General features: G+C 42.1%; 1 protein-coding gene and 1 pseudogene across 1 annotated transcript in view; one reads left to right on the top strand and one right to left on the bottom strand.

Annotated features, from left to right (window-relative positions):
- PARD3B (par-3 family cell polarity regulator beta) overlaps positions 1–17,462 on the top strand; it is a 1,162,664-nt gene that overhangs the window by 823,131 nt on the left and 322,071 nt on the right. The gene's annotated exons all lie outside the window — the stretch shown is intronic.
- LOC142425050 (U2 spliceosomal RNA) lies at positions 2,967–3,068 on the bottom strand (annotated as a pseudogene).

Genomic DNA, 17,462 nt, shown 5'->3' with positions numbered 1-17,462 from the left:
GGTGAGGGTGTGGAGAGGTTGCAATTTCCATACACCGCTGGTGACCCTGCAAATGCAACCACTGTGGAAAACAGCATGGCCTGTTTGTGTTTTTCAAGTTTGAAGTAGAAATACCATCTGATGTTTAGTTCCTAGAGAAATAAGGGGTGGGCGTGAATAGATATGTGCACATCCATGTTCACGGCAGCATTATTCACAATAGCAGAGAGGATGAAAAGTGCCGTGAATGGATGGATGCACAAAACACTGTGGGACATATACAGAATCAAATACTGTGAAGAATCCACCTGAAAGATATCTCATAACATGGATAAATCTGGAGAACATTTCCTGAGTGAAATAAGTCATGAACAGAAGGACAAAAGTTTCATGAGGCCACTGTTATGAAAAGTCAAGGAAAGGTTTGCAGAGGGGTGTGGGAGGGGTAGGGAAGGTAATTTATAACTAGAGGGTGTTCATTACAGTGATTAATTGGCTCCTCTTGCCTCAGACTTTGTTATAGGTTTGGTTCAGAAGATGAGGGAAGATGTTGACTGGGTTATATGCTTCAGCGGTGAGTGATAGGTAACAGGGTTAATTATGATTACCATCCTGCTGGGTATAAAATTAGCCATCTCTGCAGTAGAAAAGGGAATCTCACTACCAGCGAGAGAGAGAAGCCAGGAGTGGAATTTGTCCTTTGCACCTGGAGACCCTGCACATGGAACCTCCTTAATCCAGAAGACAGCTTTGAGCAGCAGCAGAACCAGGAGTAAGAATGTGAGACAGAGTTGTGGACTTCCCAAAACCACAGAACAAGTAAAGCTGAGTGCTTTGGGGCAGGAGAGGGGTACCTTTGAGCACTTAAATCAGTGGTTCTCAACTTTCCTAATGCTGCCGTCCTTTGATACAGTTCCTCAGGTGGTGTGACCGCCCCTCCCAACCATAAAATCATTTTTGTTGCTACTTCATAACTATAATTTTGCTACAGTTATGAATCAGGTGACCCCTGTTAAAGGGTTGTTCCAGCCCCAAAAGTGTCACGACCCACAGGTTGAGAACCACTGGCTTACATGAAGGAGATGGATTTGCTGACCCAGGAGCAAGAGCTGAGCGCCTTCTTGCTGAGGTTTGTGATTGAAGAGTATGCCCACTGGGTCTTTATTGGCAGCCTTAAATGGGTGTAGGAACATTGCCAGTGCAAAGCAGAGACCATGCCAGAGAGAGATTTGTCTGTGGATCTCGACGAGAAGAAACCATATTTTTCAAACAATGGTATCCTGAGCAGTTTTCAACTGAATGGTAACATATGAACTCCCCTAGTTCTGATATTTAGGGTTTTTGTGCCAACATGGCACCCATAAGAAGATATGGGTGGGGTTTAGCCTTTCAATCAGGTCGTAGCTTGATGACCTGGCTGGAAGTGTGACCAAACTAAATGGCTTGCTAAAGGCCAGCCTATCTTTCTTTTCCCTGGTTGTCCCAGTGGTCAGACCAGCTTGATATCTGAGCTAGCTGACCTGCCTCACCATGTGTGCTGTGCTACCTGTGGGCCAAGCTAACCTGTGGACCTTGGTGGACAGTGTCACTGTTCCTTGCTGTGCCACACCATGGCACAGCCACACCTTGCCATGGCTGCTGCCTGCAGGCCAACTCTGCTCATCTCGCCAACACTGCAGACCCCACACCTCCTGCCAGCCAGTTTGCATGCTACTCCTTGAGGCTCCACTGCAACTTGTATCGCTAAGCCGCACTACTGGCCTATGCTGTACCTCACCACTTTATCATCCTTCTGTCTGCTCCTTTGGTCTTGGGCTAGTGACAACATGAGTTGGTAGGACCTTCAGTATATTAACTGTCCCAAGAAAGTTAATTGGACTAAGCTCTCTGTACTGCTGTGAGGAATAATTTGCTGTTAGATTCCTTTTCGCTAAATAAACAACCTTTTGCATATGTATAAAAATAAGTGCCTTGGTCTTGCTCCTCTAAGAACCCTGCTTAACACACTAATAATCCCCATAATCACGAATTGCGTCTGTGAGTTCTATGTGGCCTTTGCAATGAGTTATTGAACCCAGTTGAGAAGCAGTGAGTGCCTTGGGAGGGATGGTTGGAAGGTTGGGGTATATCCAACCTCAATATCAAAGAAATCAGCCCAGGCATTGTTGATGTGGAATTTGATTTCCTTTCCCCTTGCATAGCTGGAGGAGGTCAGATACCGCCACCTCCACACACACACCCCGACGTCATTTCTTTTTAAAAGGGTAGACACATATTTTTACTTGAGTGAAAGGAAAGCCAACATGTGATCAGGAGGTCAGTACTAGTGCTAGAGGCAAAGGAACCCTGGGAGGAACACCAGGGCTAAGTTAGCAAGCATAAAACTTCTGTGACACGCACAACACTGCGATACCAGAAACAACAACAGTCTGCCGAGGGTACATGCACACACAGCTGACCAGGTGAGGAAAGACTCGTGGGACTGTACCCACTGATCTGTATAGATTTGACAGATGTTTCTATATAAATCTATATGGAGGGATGGAAAGATATCCAAATATATAATAGAATACGTGAGGGCAAACATCGAAACTTTCTTGCCAATACATAGAGGGAATGAATTGCTGGGCCTGCGGCGCTCGGAACCATGCTCTTGGGAAGTACACATTCCTTAGAACATCAAGGTCAATTGGCATAATCTGGACAACAAGTAGAATATTGTGTATACTACTTTGGAGAATAATGATTGGGGTGTTGAAAGTTTTGGACCAGCCGACAAAGGTACAAGTATTGGTCTCTCTACATCTAAAACAAAGAAGAGACACAAAATTCAAAGACACGTGGAAGCAATTAGTGTAAAGGCCTGGTGGAGCAAGTAAGCCACAACCCCCAGGATGCTTGAGGCCAAAAGAGCTAGCTGGTGCCTGTCTACTGCTGCTGACCGCTCCCACAAGGATCACAAAGAAGGGCCTGGTTAGAATAAGTGAAAAATGTGGAACAATAATCAAAATATTTTTTTTAAAAAGGGACTAGTTTTCCTGCCCTAAAAGATACTACCCTTGATCTTAGCCAAAAGGCCAAGAAGTGATACCCTACCCTAATAGAGACTGTGTTAGACCAGGTTTATTAGAGAAACAGACCCAGAGATACACACACACACATACACACACACACACATATATATATGAAAGAGCTTTATCACAAAGAGCATTTGTATATTAAGAAAACATCCCAGCCCAGTCCACATCAAGTCCATCAATCCGATACTAGTCCATAAATCCCTCTTCAGACTCATGTAGCACATACAATGTAGGTAGATCACACAGGCCAGTGGGTGCAAATTCTTGTGATCCAGTGGCAGTGGAAGCATCCCTAGGGTCTCAGTATGCTTCCACGTGGCTTGTCAACAGGAAGCTGAAAGCAGAAAGAGAGAGGAAGTTCCCAGAATTCTCATGAGAAGGCCATACCCACAAGGAGGTATCATCAGACTATGACCTGATTGACAGGCTACGCTCCACCCCTTCACTCTTAATACCCTCAAGTTGACACAAGATTATGTAACTACCACAGAGACTGATAGAACCCTGAGACTGTCAACTCAGGAACTCTTTAGGACTGGAACTGAACTCACTCCATGGCTAGACTTCCAACACAAAGGAGAAGAGTAACACTAGAGAAGTATGCAATCCAGGAGCAATAGCAGGATCACGGGGGCAGCCTTTGCCCAGAGAAGAAGATCAAAAGATAGGAAAGGAGGGGAAAGAAGGAGGAGTAAAAACAGGGAGCAGGGAGGAAGAAGAGAGCTTGTTATTACGTTGGGGGGACTGCAATCAATGTCATGAAACATGTATAGATTGTTGAATAGAAATCCAATTTGCTCTGTCAACTTCACCCAAATCAGAATTTAAAAGCTGTAACTGACTAAACATTGCTGTATAAGTACTCAAAACCTCAGTATAGCTTCCTACGTGATAGATATAACCTCTCCCCCGTCCCTCCACCCCAAGATGGCCAAGACCCTTGGTTTCGCCTTTGTCTGTGCAAGAGATAGTTGGTGTGCATGAAGTTTCTTATTAAATTTTTCAGTTTTTCTCTAATTGCTATTTTCCAATTCAGGTGGCTATGTTTTTCTTTAGTCTGGGTGATTCTGCATAATAATCTGCAACCAGCAATGGCATAGCTAAAAATCACTCAATCATTTATATTATATGAGCTTTAAGCCACCCCATTCTAAATGAAAACATGACTGATTCTCAATGGTTATTTTAATCACTTGGTATATGGCAACGCTTTCTGTACCAAACACAAGAAGAAAGTGGATCCAAATGGATACAGTGGTTTTTGTTGTCTTCGTGTATGTCATCCTAGAGTGTGCAGATTCGGGACTTTATATTCTTAATGCACTGCTCAGCGTTATTTCATCATCTGCCTTGAAGTTGTTTTATAATACATTACCCACGAAGATACATTTTGACTTGATTTTTAAATTAGGTTAGATAGAGACTGAATGCTTATGTCGCCAGGGAGCATGACATCTGTCGTACATTTCTCTCCCTGCCTTGATCCCCATAACAGCTGTTACAGGTCTCATGTACAATAAATGTAATGTGGCCACAGCCTGACATTACCTTTTTCCAGATAGTGGTTGTAAAAGGTCTGGGTATCCCTTCAACTTTATGGGTATGAAGGGTAACCTAGCTAATGTAGCCGGGCCAATGAAATTTTAACAGTCATGTCCCCAAAGGCAAGAGGCCAACCGCAAGCTAGAGGGAAAGCGCCCTGCTTGATACAGGTAGAGGCCATTTGAAACATGAAATTTCAGATGACAGATGAAAGCCAAAATAGGTCAGCGTTCTTAATTCAGTTTCAAGTGGGATGCAGAAAATACATCGAAGAGAGAGAGAGAGAGAGCCCCACAGATCAGGGTAATCTGGCTGCATCTATTGAGTCAGAGAGAGATCTATGACTTTAGTAAAATAATACTACATTTGCATGTCAACGGCTACTCCTGGCGCAGCCCTCCGCCCGTATCCACGGAGGTGTGCGTGACTGTGGAGGGAGGGGGCTAGTGGAAGAAAACATATGGCCATTGAGTTAGGCTTGGTGTTTTCTGTCTGGTAATGCTGAATTTTCTCTTGTCCCAGTCCATCTTAAATTATTTACTTCCTTTTTCACAAAATGAGCCAGGAATATTTTGTTTCCATGTTTTGTTAATTTGCCAATTTCCCTTTGAGCTAAGTGCCCTAGCCATTTTAATTTGTCATTTGGGTTGAGCAGAGCAATGACCCTTTTTTTTGTGTGTGTGTGCGTGTGTGTGTGTTTCGTTATTGCTATCACGGGCCTGGGCTCAGAATAGTACTTTTTATGACCAGCAGTGTTGCGCCTGTAATAGAATTGCAAAGTAGAGAGTGTAATCTACTGATATTGACTCCATTAAGCCCAGTGGTGTGATAACTGATAATACTTATAAATTTATGTGTTGCACATTTTTGCTTTTGTTGGTTTGCATCTCAGCACCAGAGAGGAAAATTAGCCCCATAATGTGGATGGATGGCAAATAGGAGAAAGTATAGATGGGAGAAAGAAGGTTACAGGAATCGGGCATGCGATAGAACAAGATGCTGGTAGTTGGAAACGTGGTTTCGAGAAGGTTCAGTACAGAGTAAAGCTGGATCGAGGACATTTAGGATTGTTTGGTCGGCATTTATTTCCTAAGCAGCAGAGGACCCAGGAACAGATGGGTGAGTGGTCTGATGGGCTGAGAGCAAAGACGGATGAGCTGCCACATGCCCAGCATGCAGAGTTCGATTGGTGCCTGACTTCAATAACGTTCTTTTTAGCTGTCAAGCATGTCTGCAAATGTTTGTTTATCATCCTCTCTGTTTTTGGAGTATGTGTTCATGGAGGGTTGGGAGCATGGATGGGAGTGATTCGTTTGGAAATACCAGGGGAAGGGGCTTGTTTTCAAAATCCTCGAGGAATCTGATTGCTGTTGACAGCCTTCCCCTCCTACCCTGTGGAATCTTGATGAGTCTCCCGCTCTGTTTACGGCTGGCCAGAGCAGTCAGATGAGTCTCTCATACTTAGCACAATAAAAAATGATCACGTAGAGTGTCAACCACAGGCTTATTTGTTTAATTAGGGTTCTCTTCTCCTCTTAATATGCGCGCACAGCTCCCATTAACGTGAATGTGAATTACGGAAGAGCACTGGAGGAGAGAACCTTTATCTCATTACTTTCCTAGGATAATGAGGTTTAGATTTGTTAACAAATCGGAACAGAAAGTCCAGTGGAGAGGGGGGAAACACAAAACGAAAAACCAGGCTTAACTTTTAAAGAAATTGAAATGCTAGAAAGAACTTTCACAGATGCTAGAGTAAAAGATACAAATTAATAAATAAACTTCATTAGCATTTAAGGTGAAATATAATCATTTAAGATGCTGAATTAATAAAATGGAAAAGATTTCCTAATGGAACTATTTGCATATGCCTATTAAATAACTAATAAAACATATTAACAACAGTTTTATTCATATAAACAAACGCTCATAAGTTCCTGGTGGGACTGTATTTTCCTAATATGCCTTGTACCATGTCCAGCACAACACTGTGTCCTTCCAGGATGTTTATTTAATACTGTTAGATAATGACATGTATAGATTTAATCATTTGCTTGGGGGAGAAATGAAGCCGGTTCTTTGTTTAGCACCTTTTATCTGAGGATTCGATGTCATGTGCTAACACCCATCTTCCAGATGCCTCAGATGAATGTGGCAAAGAGTAGCTTACTCCACAGATGAGAAGACATGAGGTGTGAGAACAGCCTGCCTGAGGCCAGACTTTGAACCGATCATAAAACCAAGACAACTCACTTGGTCATAGACGGGATTGTATTATCATCTAACGAATGCATTAATTACAGCCCTAACTGTGTACCTCAAGCATGGAGCCCACTCTTTAGGTTTTACACTACTTTGCGATGCACGGTCCTAACTCTACATATAGAACAGTACTTGAAGAATATCAGATCGTTTGTGATTACAGGAAAGGGGTGGAATGCACGTTAAAGTAACGAAAACTGCTTTCCTCATAGTAAGAGGCTCCTAGAGAGGTGATCTTCAAAATGGAAGATGGATAGAAGATATATAAGTATTATTGGATTACATATCCAGGACTATTAGCGCAACCACGATCCATCAGATCCACCAGTCTATTGGAGACAATCCAACTTACATTTCTGCCTGGTGGTCCTGTCTCATCTTTCGTTTCAACGCGTCTAAAAATGTAATTCCTCATCGGCCTTCTATGTCACCAGCGTATCCTGACATTCTTTCTTGTGTTTGAAGCACTAAGAGGCATTCCGTGACAACCGATCATCTCCCTGCCCACTCCACCAGCCAAGCAATTGTGTTAGTGAAAACCTACACAATACTCTCTCGTGAAGCTGTGCTTTTTCTCCCTCGCTGTGTCCAGTAACTACATTGTTCCAATAGTCTCCTACCTGACCTGATTATCATATCGTCCCCCAACATGTCCTTCAGTTCATCTTAAGTATATTATTAATAATTCCTTTATTCAGTTACAGATACTTAATGACCTCCTACTGTATTAAAATGCAACTTAGCATATGCAAAAGAGCAGATCCTCATCGAGGACCTTTGACTTCCATCAGCTGACAGCTTCTTTCTAGACCTAGGTCATTAGGCAACAACTTAATCCCCATGTGACCTGTGCTCAACAGAATGAACTACTACCGGGCCCTGTATTATCCTCATCAGCAATGGTATTGGCACCCAGTGTGGCCACCCCTGTGTCAGTCGACCTCGTGGGGGGTCTTCCTCTTCTTCACTGACCCACTACTTTTCCAAATATGCTGTCCTCCAAGAACTGACCCATGTCAGTCCCAAGTAAGTAACATGTTCCAAGTAAGTGAGATGAGACCCCACAAGTCTCACTTTTATAAGGAACACTTTGGCTGCACATCTTCCAAAACGCACTTGTTCATCCTTTGGAAGTCCATGATATAGACCATATTCTTCGCCACACCAAAAGTCAAAGACAGAATCGAGCCTAAAGCACCGTCAGCTCACTGTCAGGGTACTGCTGCTTCTCTTATTGTTTGCTCAACAGACAGATTGGATACGTGTGGGGAAAGGGTACAGCCATCACACACCTTCTTTGGTTTTAAGCCACTCAATATTCCCTTGTTCTGTTTGAATGGTTGCCTCTTGGTCTGTGAAGAAGTTCTACATGGATCTAATGAATAGTTCTGGAATTTTCATTCTTCACAATATTATCCGATTTGTTAAGATCCAAAGAACTGAATGCATTTGCATATTCATTATAACACAAGTATAAATGTTTCTGATCTTACGTGCTTTCAGCCAAAGTCCATCTGAGGTCAGCATGGTGCCATGCTGTCTCCTGATTCAGGCTTTAATTTCCGGAAGTTTCCTATGGAACTACTGAAACTGTTTCAAAAATTTTCTTTTTTTTTCATTTTATTTGCATGTGCTATTAATTATCTTGTTCAATAATTTCACATTCCATTGTAGCATCTGTCTTTAGAATGTGCATAAATATAGATCTCTTCCATATTTGAATGGTTGAAATAGTAGTATACCCTCCAATTCTTTTTGGTACAGTGACTCTGTATTATCTCCTTATATGCTATCTCCTGAAATGGTTGGATGTTGATCAATTCTTTTTGGTACAGTGACTCTGTATTATCTCCTTATCAGATGCTATCTCCTGAAATGGTTGGATGTTGATCAATTCTTTTTGGTACAGTGACTCTGTATTATCTCCATATCATATGCTATCTCCTGAAATGGTTGGATGTTGATCAATTCTTTTTGTTGCAGTCACTCTTTATTCTGATCCTGTGTCGTTCAAATCTTGGTGTGTCATTAAGTGTCTTAATTGAATTGAATTACTTAAATTGAATCCTTCAATATTACATTGAATCTTTCAATATTACAACTGGTTGACTTGAATTTTTTCTTCAGTTCTTTCAGCTTTAGAAATGTCAAAAATGTTCTTTCCTTTGGGGTTTTTAAGTCCACATCCCCTTATAATGTTTGCATTGTCTTTTTGAGCTTCTCGTTGAAATCTTGTTAGCTCTCGGTTACTTAGTGGTCCCTCAAATCTGAATGTATCCACAGAGTTTATTAAAATTGTTGATCCTGGGCTCTCATCACCAGAGGTTCTAATTCAGTAAGCTTCAGAATGGCCTGAGAACCTCTGATGATGCTGGTGTATCCAGTCTGTGTGTCCTCCTTTTGAGAACCATAGACTCAGAAAATTCAAATTATTGACTTTGGGTTTAATACCTTTGGTGTTCTGTCCCAATTTGATTTCGTATCATTTTTTGCTATTGTTTTATATGAATTTTCTACTCTAACCCAATTAGTGTAATCACTGTTGCCTTCAGCATGGCACCTGATGACTGCCCTTCCTCCTCTTCCTTAGGTTCTGCCAGGCCACTCGAGTACACCTGAAGCCCCAAACCATTTAGAAACCCCCGCGACCTGCATTACTTTTTTTTTCTCAATTAAAACTTTTTATTATAATCTGAATCTACTCATATAGTATTCTCCATAGGCTGGTTTGGTTTTTAGCAATGGTTTTACATGTCTATGTCATATTCTCAATGGGATCATAAATTCTTTTTAGCAAAGGTTCTCCTTGAAATGCCTTTCCCAGTGTTGATCCTTAATAAGCGTTTGCTGATTGACTGGCTTATGTGGTGTGTTAATTGGAGCAGACTTATTTGGATGTTAATGTGTTGTGCCCTTTGGTCATTCCAGATAATAGCACTGAAAATAATGGAAGCAGTAAAATTGATTCAAAAATAAGAGATTAATTTTTTGATAGATTTTGCTTAAAGAAAAGGTTGAAGGATGAGTTAACAGATAACCAGCCATTCTCCATCTCTACAGACATTAGGCCAAAATCACTATCAAAGAAAATGAGATAAGATATTAAATTTTTTTAAAAGATAGTTTTAAACACTGAGTGAGGACTTTGAACAAATAATAGAATTGACCTCTCTGGAGTACTTTAAAAATAAATACTCATCCAAAATTATTTGAAAACCATCTCGATCAGTGCATTACCTGAGTATCCACTAAAGGCTGCTCTAGTAAAGTTCAGGGGGAAGGAGAGCCTTTTCCTTAAATTCACTTTGTAATGAACATGAACCCTAAGGAAGAAATTAACAATGAAAATAGGATACAAAATTACGAGCTAACCTGTGAGGTTCGGAGTGTAATTGTGGTTGGAACTCAGATGGAGACTCCTTGACACCTCTCTACCTCTCCGTCCCTAGAACATCTGTGCTTGACCTTCTGTGAATAAATGAACTTTCAGTGTCTCCTTCTGTGCTGCAGTTCTAGATTGAGTATAGCAATCCCCAGTCTTTTATGGAACTATTCAGCACAACTAAAGCACACATGTGTTGTCTTAAGTATGAACGCAAGCTTTTTATTTATTTTTGCCAGCTTCTTCATTCATTCTACAAATCCCGATTGTATACTAAGACATATCCTGGGAGTGCTCAAAGCCGAGTCCCCACAACCTTGCTTCAAAGTCTGTTAGCTTGTTGATGTTCTCAAACTAAACAACCCACCATCACTGAGTCGATTCCCACTCCTTGTGGCTCTATATAGGGTGTCCACAGCTGTCAATCTCCACAGAACCACGCAGCCTCGTTTTTCTCCAGGGGAGTGATGGATAGATGCAAACTGCTCACCTTTCCATAAACAGTGGAGCCTTTCCCTGCCAGCCACACCAAGGCTAAAGTGCTGTAAAATTCCCTAAGCTCCGTTAAAGAACCAGAACATCACTGAAATCATAAAGTCATGGTTAAAATCATTTTTAAAGACAGTGTCCTTCATTAAAATAGTGAAGAATGTGATGGCTTGCTCTCTAAACTTAGTTCCCTAATTGGTTTCTCGAATGAAGGTTTTCTTTGGGAGATGTATGCATTTATCCCCAAGATGCAGATATTGAATATCTTGTTATAGTTATGGCCATTAAGTAATGGACTATTGGTTAAAAGTTACTGTGTTGTTGTTAGGTGCTGTCCAGTCGGTTCCAACCCTTAGTGACCTTATGCACACCAGAGCAAAGCACTCTCCAGGCCGGGGCCACCCTCACCAGTGTTCCTGTGCTGAGCCCATTATTGTGGCCACATCGTCAATCCATGTCCTGGAGAGCCTTCCTTTCCTTTGCTGCCCCGCTACCCTTCCTACAATGATGTCTTTCTCCGGGGACCAGTGTCTCCTGATAACATGTCCAAAGTATATTAGATGAAGTCACACCATGCTTGCCTCTAAGGAGAACTCTGGCCATGCTTCTCCCAAGACAAATTTGTTTGTCCATTTATCGATCTATGGTGATGTCATATTCTTCTACAGCACTACAATCCAAATGCATCGATTCTTCTTTGGGCTTCTTTATTTGTTGTATAACTTTCACAGTGGAAAATACCCTGGCTTGGATCAGGAGCTCCTTAGTCCTCAAAGTAACATCTTTGATTTTCAATACTTCAAAGGTCTTGTGCAGCAAATTTACCCAATTCAACACATCCCGAGATGTGCTGCAGATTTATACAATTCAACACATCTTTTAGTCTCTTGACTGCTGCTTCCGTGATCATTGATTGTGGATTCAAGCAATACAAGACCCTTGACAACATCAACCTGTTTTCCATTTATCATGATGTTACCTATTGGACCAGGAGTGAGGATTTTTGTCTTCTTGACATTGAGTTGTAATTGTTCTGAAGACTGCAGCCCTTGATCTTCATCAGCAAGTGCTTCAAGTCTTCCTAGCTTTCAGTGAGCAAGATTGTGTCATCTGCGTATCACAGTTATTAATAAGCCTCCTCCAATCCTGATGCCACTTTCTCCTTCATATAATTCATCTTCTCTGATGATTTGCTCAGCATGTAGATTAAGTAAGTATGGTGAGAGAATACAACCCGTCACACACCTTTCCTGATTTTAAACCATGCAGTTTTGTCTTACTCTGTTTGCACAACTGCCACTTGATCCGTGCCCAAGTTCCTCACCACCATGAGGAAGTGTTTTGGAATTCCTGTTCTTCTCAAGGTTATCCATAGTTTGTTATGACCCACACCATTGATTGCCTTGGCATGGTCAACAAAGCACAAGCACACATCTGGTATTCTCTGCTGTGAGCCAAGATCCATCTGACAAATCACAATAATATATCTTTTCCCAAGTTCTCTTATGAATCCAGCCTGAACCTCCGCAGTCCCTGTCAATGGACTGCTGCAACCGTGGTTAGGTGATCGGAAGCAAACTTGTACTGGCGTGTGATATTAGCAATATTGCTCTCCGGTTTGAGCAGTCTGTTGCCTCACATTTCTTTGGAATGGAGACAGTTCTAGGTCTTTTCCAGTCAGTTGGCCAAGGAGCTGTCTTAGAAAGTTCCTGGCATAGACGAGCGAGTGCTTCCAGTACTTCCAGTACCCTGGAAGCAAAACTTATTATAGGAGAGTTAGATCGATGAAATAAAATAAGAAGTCCTGGGCAGCTAAAAGTAAGTTTTAAAAAATGAATTGTATGCATTGGCTAGACCAAAGCTATCGATAGTTTTTTGGCCAAAATGAAAAACAAATTAAAGCCAAAATCAAACTTTGGCTTCTTAAATATATTCATAGTCTTCTGTCATTTGGTCTCCATTATGTTGACCAACTCATTCTGGTTTGAGCACAGAGAATCTGTGTTCTGAATGCCTCAGTTTTGGCCAAATAGGCAGAGGTGATCGCATGTGTTTGCATTTCGAATTATATCCACCCTTCCCCTCTGTCCACACTCCTGGTGCATCTGCTCCACTACAGTCAAGGAATATAATGCAAATGTAAAACAAATGCAATCATTTTCAATGACACACAATGAAAGTTCAGCCTACGAATTAAGAATCCATTTACAAAACCATAGAAGCTCCAAAAGAACAGGGGAATGAGCTCCTTTGCTATTTTAGCTTTTTGTTCTTGCTTTAACTTGAGCTGCCATCTCCGTGGGGTTTCTTGGTATCTGAATGAAGAAGCCACGTAGCTCTGGGAGTGAAAGCAGGATGGTCTCCACCAAGAATGACTACAGGCAGCAGCCACCTGGCCAACAACAATAACAAGGATGCTCCTAAAAGGAACAAACCTCAAGAAAGAGAAAGCTGGCGGGACCGTGGACCAGAAAGAAAGTTGCCGCTCTGCTTGCAGGAGAAATCACCCGTGCACAGTAAAAACCTTAATTCTGAGGCTATTGGTATTCGTCCCTCCCATTGATCAGGTTTCTTCCCACAGGAACTATAATTTTCCACTTTCAGTTTGAAGGCTAGTCAATGTATAGTAGAAAACCAATATTTTAGATTTGCTCTGCTTTCCTTGTACATCCTAGAATTTTTGAAGCATACAAAGGAATGGTTTTTATGAGGAAGGTGAACGATAAAATATAAGCGATGGTTTGGACCAATATCCCAGAACTTTTCCCAGACACTGTCCATCAGGTGCCATCTTTTTCTCTGCCCTGTCTTTGTTATTTCTGAGCGCACTCACAGCAATTGGATTGATGCTGACCCATGGTGACCCTGCCGGCCATGGCAGAGCCATCCCTTTGGGGTTCCCGAGGCTGCCATCTTTCTGGGAGCACAAGGGCTCAGCACTCTCCCTTTCAGCCACTGGTGAGTTCAGCCTGCGGGTCCTGGGTGTTTTGAAATAAGAGCTCCTTATTTCTGCTCCAGTGATGTCTCAGGGGATATCGCTGCTACCCCACTTTTGGAAAGATTTCAACAATTGGAACTAGCTCTCAGGATGAGTTATTTTGTTTGCCCTCCTTTCCCCTCTTAATCTTATATTTTGATTTTCTTTCCATACATGATGGCGTGGAAAGAGAAAAGTAGAAGGAAAAAGGCACATGCACACAAAAAACCAGAGAGCAATTTACAAACCTAGGGAGTTCATATGTGCACCGAAGACAATTTGTGAATTATAAGACTAAGCAAAGTCTCAGAGATTTGTTACAGCGGATGTACGCATGGCACATCATCGCCTTTCTTGCTGCAGACAAGACTCTCTTTGTGGAAATTTGGAACCATTGGTCAAACCTGCTAATTCCGGTTCACTCAATATTCTCTCAGTCCAAGAACTTCAGCCCATACTTCACGTAAAGGTCATTGGCCAGGCGTGGTTACAGTAGGCTTATATTAGAGCTAATCTGAATCACCTTGGAATTGTTCTTGGGTTTATAACCTGACCATCTTAAGTGCAGAATCAGTTCTTAGGCATGTTTGTGTTCTCACTTTCTACTCCTATATAGTCGCATAAATGTGACCTGCAGGTAATCTTCAGGTTTCTTCTGGTCCTCGTCTCCTGAGCTAATCACAGAGGTTATTAGTAGTCTCTCCCTGACCCATGTCATCTTGGTATAAATCTCTCCCTACCTAACAAGCTGGCAGCCCCAACACAGAACCCATCCCATGTATGGAGCTCTGAGGGAGCACGATCATGATGAAGGTCCTACCTCCTTTCCATGTGGGCTTCCACTCTGGGACCTTCCCTGTAGCATTGCCTAGGATCCTAAGTCCTATGTAGGCATAGAGCTTCAAGTACACTGGTCTACTGGGACCCTCTTTCCTCAGACCCAGGTACAACCCTGGACACTAGCTTCATGTCCAATCTCAAACATCTACCAGCTTCAGTAGCTTTTTCCTGGAACCTCAGATGTCTTCCCTACATTCGCGCACCCATCTTTTCTTCACTTCCTCACTGCCATGACCTGTTTAGAGTATGGAAACTCTCAGAGCCACTACTGGCTGGGCTGTCTAAATCAGCCTCTGTGACTTTAAGTGATTCCCCCCAGAGTCCTGAGATCCTGGAGCTCTTTCCCCAGTGGTCACAGGCTATTGGGCATATCCAGCCCTGCAAGAGTCTACCTCTAACAGTGGATTGCTGAGCTAACTGGTAATTCTAAGGTATTTCCCTAGGCACTGTAACTGGAATCAGTTTCTCCTTAGAGATGTTTCCAATGGCTGATGCGATTCTAAGGAGCAATCGATAGTTTCCCCCTTAAAGTTGTTTCTCATCCATTTTGAGAGATTCACATATGAACTACCAAAGAAAGAAGCAAGTCCTTTAAACGTTGGTGTTGCGAACAGAAAGAACTCTCGAAATTTTGAAAATATGGCCCCAAGCTTCCTGGTCAACACCACTCTGTAGTTCTCCGTGTTCAGTGTTAAACTTTAAATCTAGCTGTCTGTCATGCTCCCTTCTATAAGGATTGCACCAGCCTAAAGAGGAATGGTGGTAGGCGATGGGATGTAATAGAAATTCTAATAGACTGTTTAACAATAATATGGCAGGCAGATCCCATTTTAATCGGGATTGTCATTAATGACGATCAGTAGAGAGGATGAGATGTTCTTGTCTTTTTGGATTATGATTTATGGCTGGCACTGCAGTCACCGTCACACGGAAGTATATTTATTTTACAATATGGAGACATTGATTAAATGCACATGGCATCTCAAATACAGTTGGCATTTTAAGTCAAAATTATTACAGACACACAGCCATTCATTTAAGCTGTGGCTTTAAAAATATGTCTCAACTGATTGCTAATGGAAGGAAGTTGAGCAGGGCTAATATTTCAATAAGTTGATCCTTGCTTTTGCTTCCCTGATAGGCTGGCAGACAGTTTTCTTCTTTGAGCAGTGGCACCATTTGACTAAAATCGGCGCAGGCCTGGGCGCCAGAAAGAAAACTAGGCACTGAAATAAGCACAGGAGTTCTAGATAGTTCCCCAAGTGTTCGCTTATTAGGCTAAACATACTTTTTTGTTTTGTTTTGTTTTCTTTCCACGGTTTGTCCAGTCTTCCCTGAATACCCTGCTTTCCAGCTGACTGACCTGCTTAGGAGATAGGTCTTAAATAATTGATGACAGCTGTAGCTGAAACATTAATAGAGTTTAGAGATGATGGCTTTTGTAATGTATATTGCTACATGTTGCCAATAGACCAGCACTTTTAAACAACATAAGTGTTTGAGTATTGATTGTTGATTTACAAGATTGAGGCCAGTAGTAACTGTCTGAGAGAATATTGGTAGACTGTATCTAAAAATGCTTTGATAATGCTCACTCTTATCAGAATTTAGCTTTTTTAAACTTAAAAAAAAAGACTTTTAGACTTAGGGAAAAGCTGTACAAAGAATTCTTGTATACCTCTCTCTACATTAGCTCTAGTACTCTTTGCTTTCCGTCATCATTCTCTCCCTCCATGTGGATTTGTGTCTCCAGAACCGTGTCCGTCTGTCGGTTTTCTGGATCATCGGAGAGCACGCTGCGCAAGTACTGCAGTTGTGTGCCTGTGTTCACGTTGAAGGGCGGGCTCTCCCACTCTAGGTTTTGAAACTAGAACCACATCACCGCGTCGTTTCGATCCTGTGGTTTAGAGAGAGGGTAAATAGCCTTAATCCAACCCTACATCAGTGAATGTGAAAAACAGGGAGAGTGGTGATTTCACATAAGCTTTCCAAGTCAAGGCAATCCCACAGCCAACCAGTACATGTTATTCTTCTATTTCTGTGGTGCTATCATATCACCATCTAACCGAAAAACTTCAATAAGTCCGCATTGGCCATCGACCAAGGAAGGCACATTGCCATGCGTATTCGTGAGGTGATTTCTTTGACGGCTAGTGAAACTTCAAAAATAAGGCCTCTGAGAATAGACGTGAAGATCTCGTACCGGCAAGGAAGCCTCATTAACCATTGCCTTCAGAGCAACGTCCTCGGGTGAGACGTTCAAGAGCACGGTGTCCTGCTGATATTGATTAAAGTCACACTGCCAATGGACCCTCAGAAATACAGTACCTTCTTTTTCTCAGTCGTGTTATGCTTCCCCTTTGACTGCAAAGGATTTATTGAGAAGACCTGCTCAGGGGGCTTGGGAAGCAATGCCACTATGATCTCCTAGGGCTTTTCGGATAAATCCTTGTCCCATGGAAAATGGATTTTGATCCAAAAATGTGCGAAGATTATTTTAATATAGTTATCCAATCCAAAGTGGAATTCTGTTCATCCCAGAAAAGTACAGGAAAGGGGATTGGAAGAAATGGCGTTATAAGATTAAGTCAAAAAGGATTGCTATACAATCATTATGAACCCGTGGTAAGCAAAATTATCAGCATGTAAAGCTGTTGGGTCTTGATCTAGCTTCCATCTCAGTTTATACACTTCTGAAAGGTGAAGTTTCTGTCCCTGTAAGCTGGCAGTTCTCAACCTGTGGGTCGTGACCCCTTTGGGGTCCAACGACCCTTTCACCGGGGTCACCCGATTCATCACAGTAGCAACATTACAGTTATGAAGTAGCAACGGAAATAATTTTATGGCTGGGGGTCACCACCATATGAGGAACTGTCTGAAAGGATGGCGGCCTTAGGAAGTTTGAGAACCA

This window comes from Tenrec ecaudatus, chromosome 13, assembly GCF_050624435.1.
Source record: "Tenrec ecaudatus isolate mTenEca1 chromosome 13, mTenEca1.hap1, whole genome shotgun sequence".
Classification (NCBI taxonomy): domain Eukaryota; kingdom Metazoa; phylum Chordata; class Mammalia; order Afrosoricida; family Tenrecidae; genus Tenrec; species Tenrec ecaudatus.
Note: the sequence above shows the minus strand (reverse complement) of the source record. Positions and strands in the feature narration are given on the sequence as shown.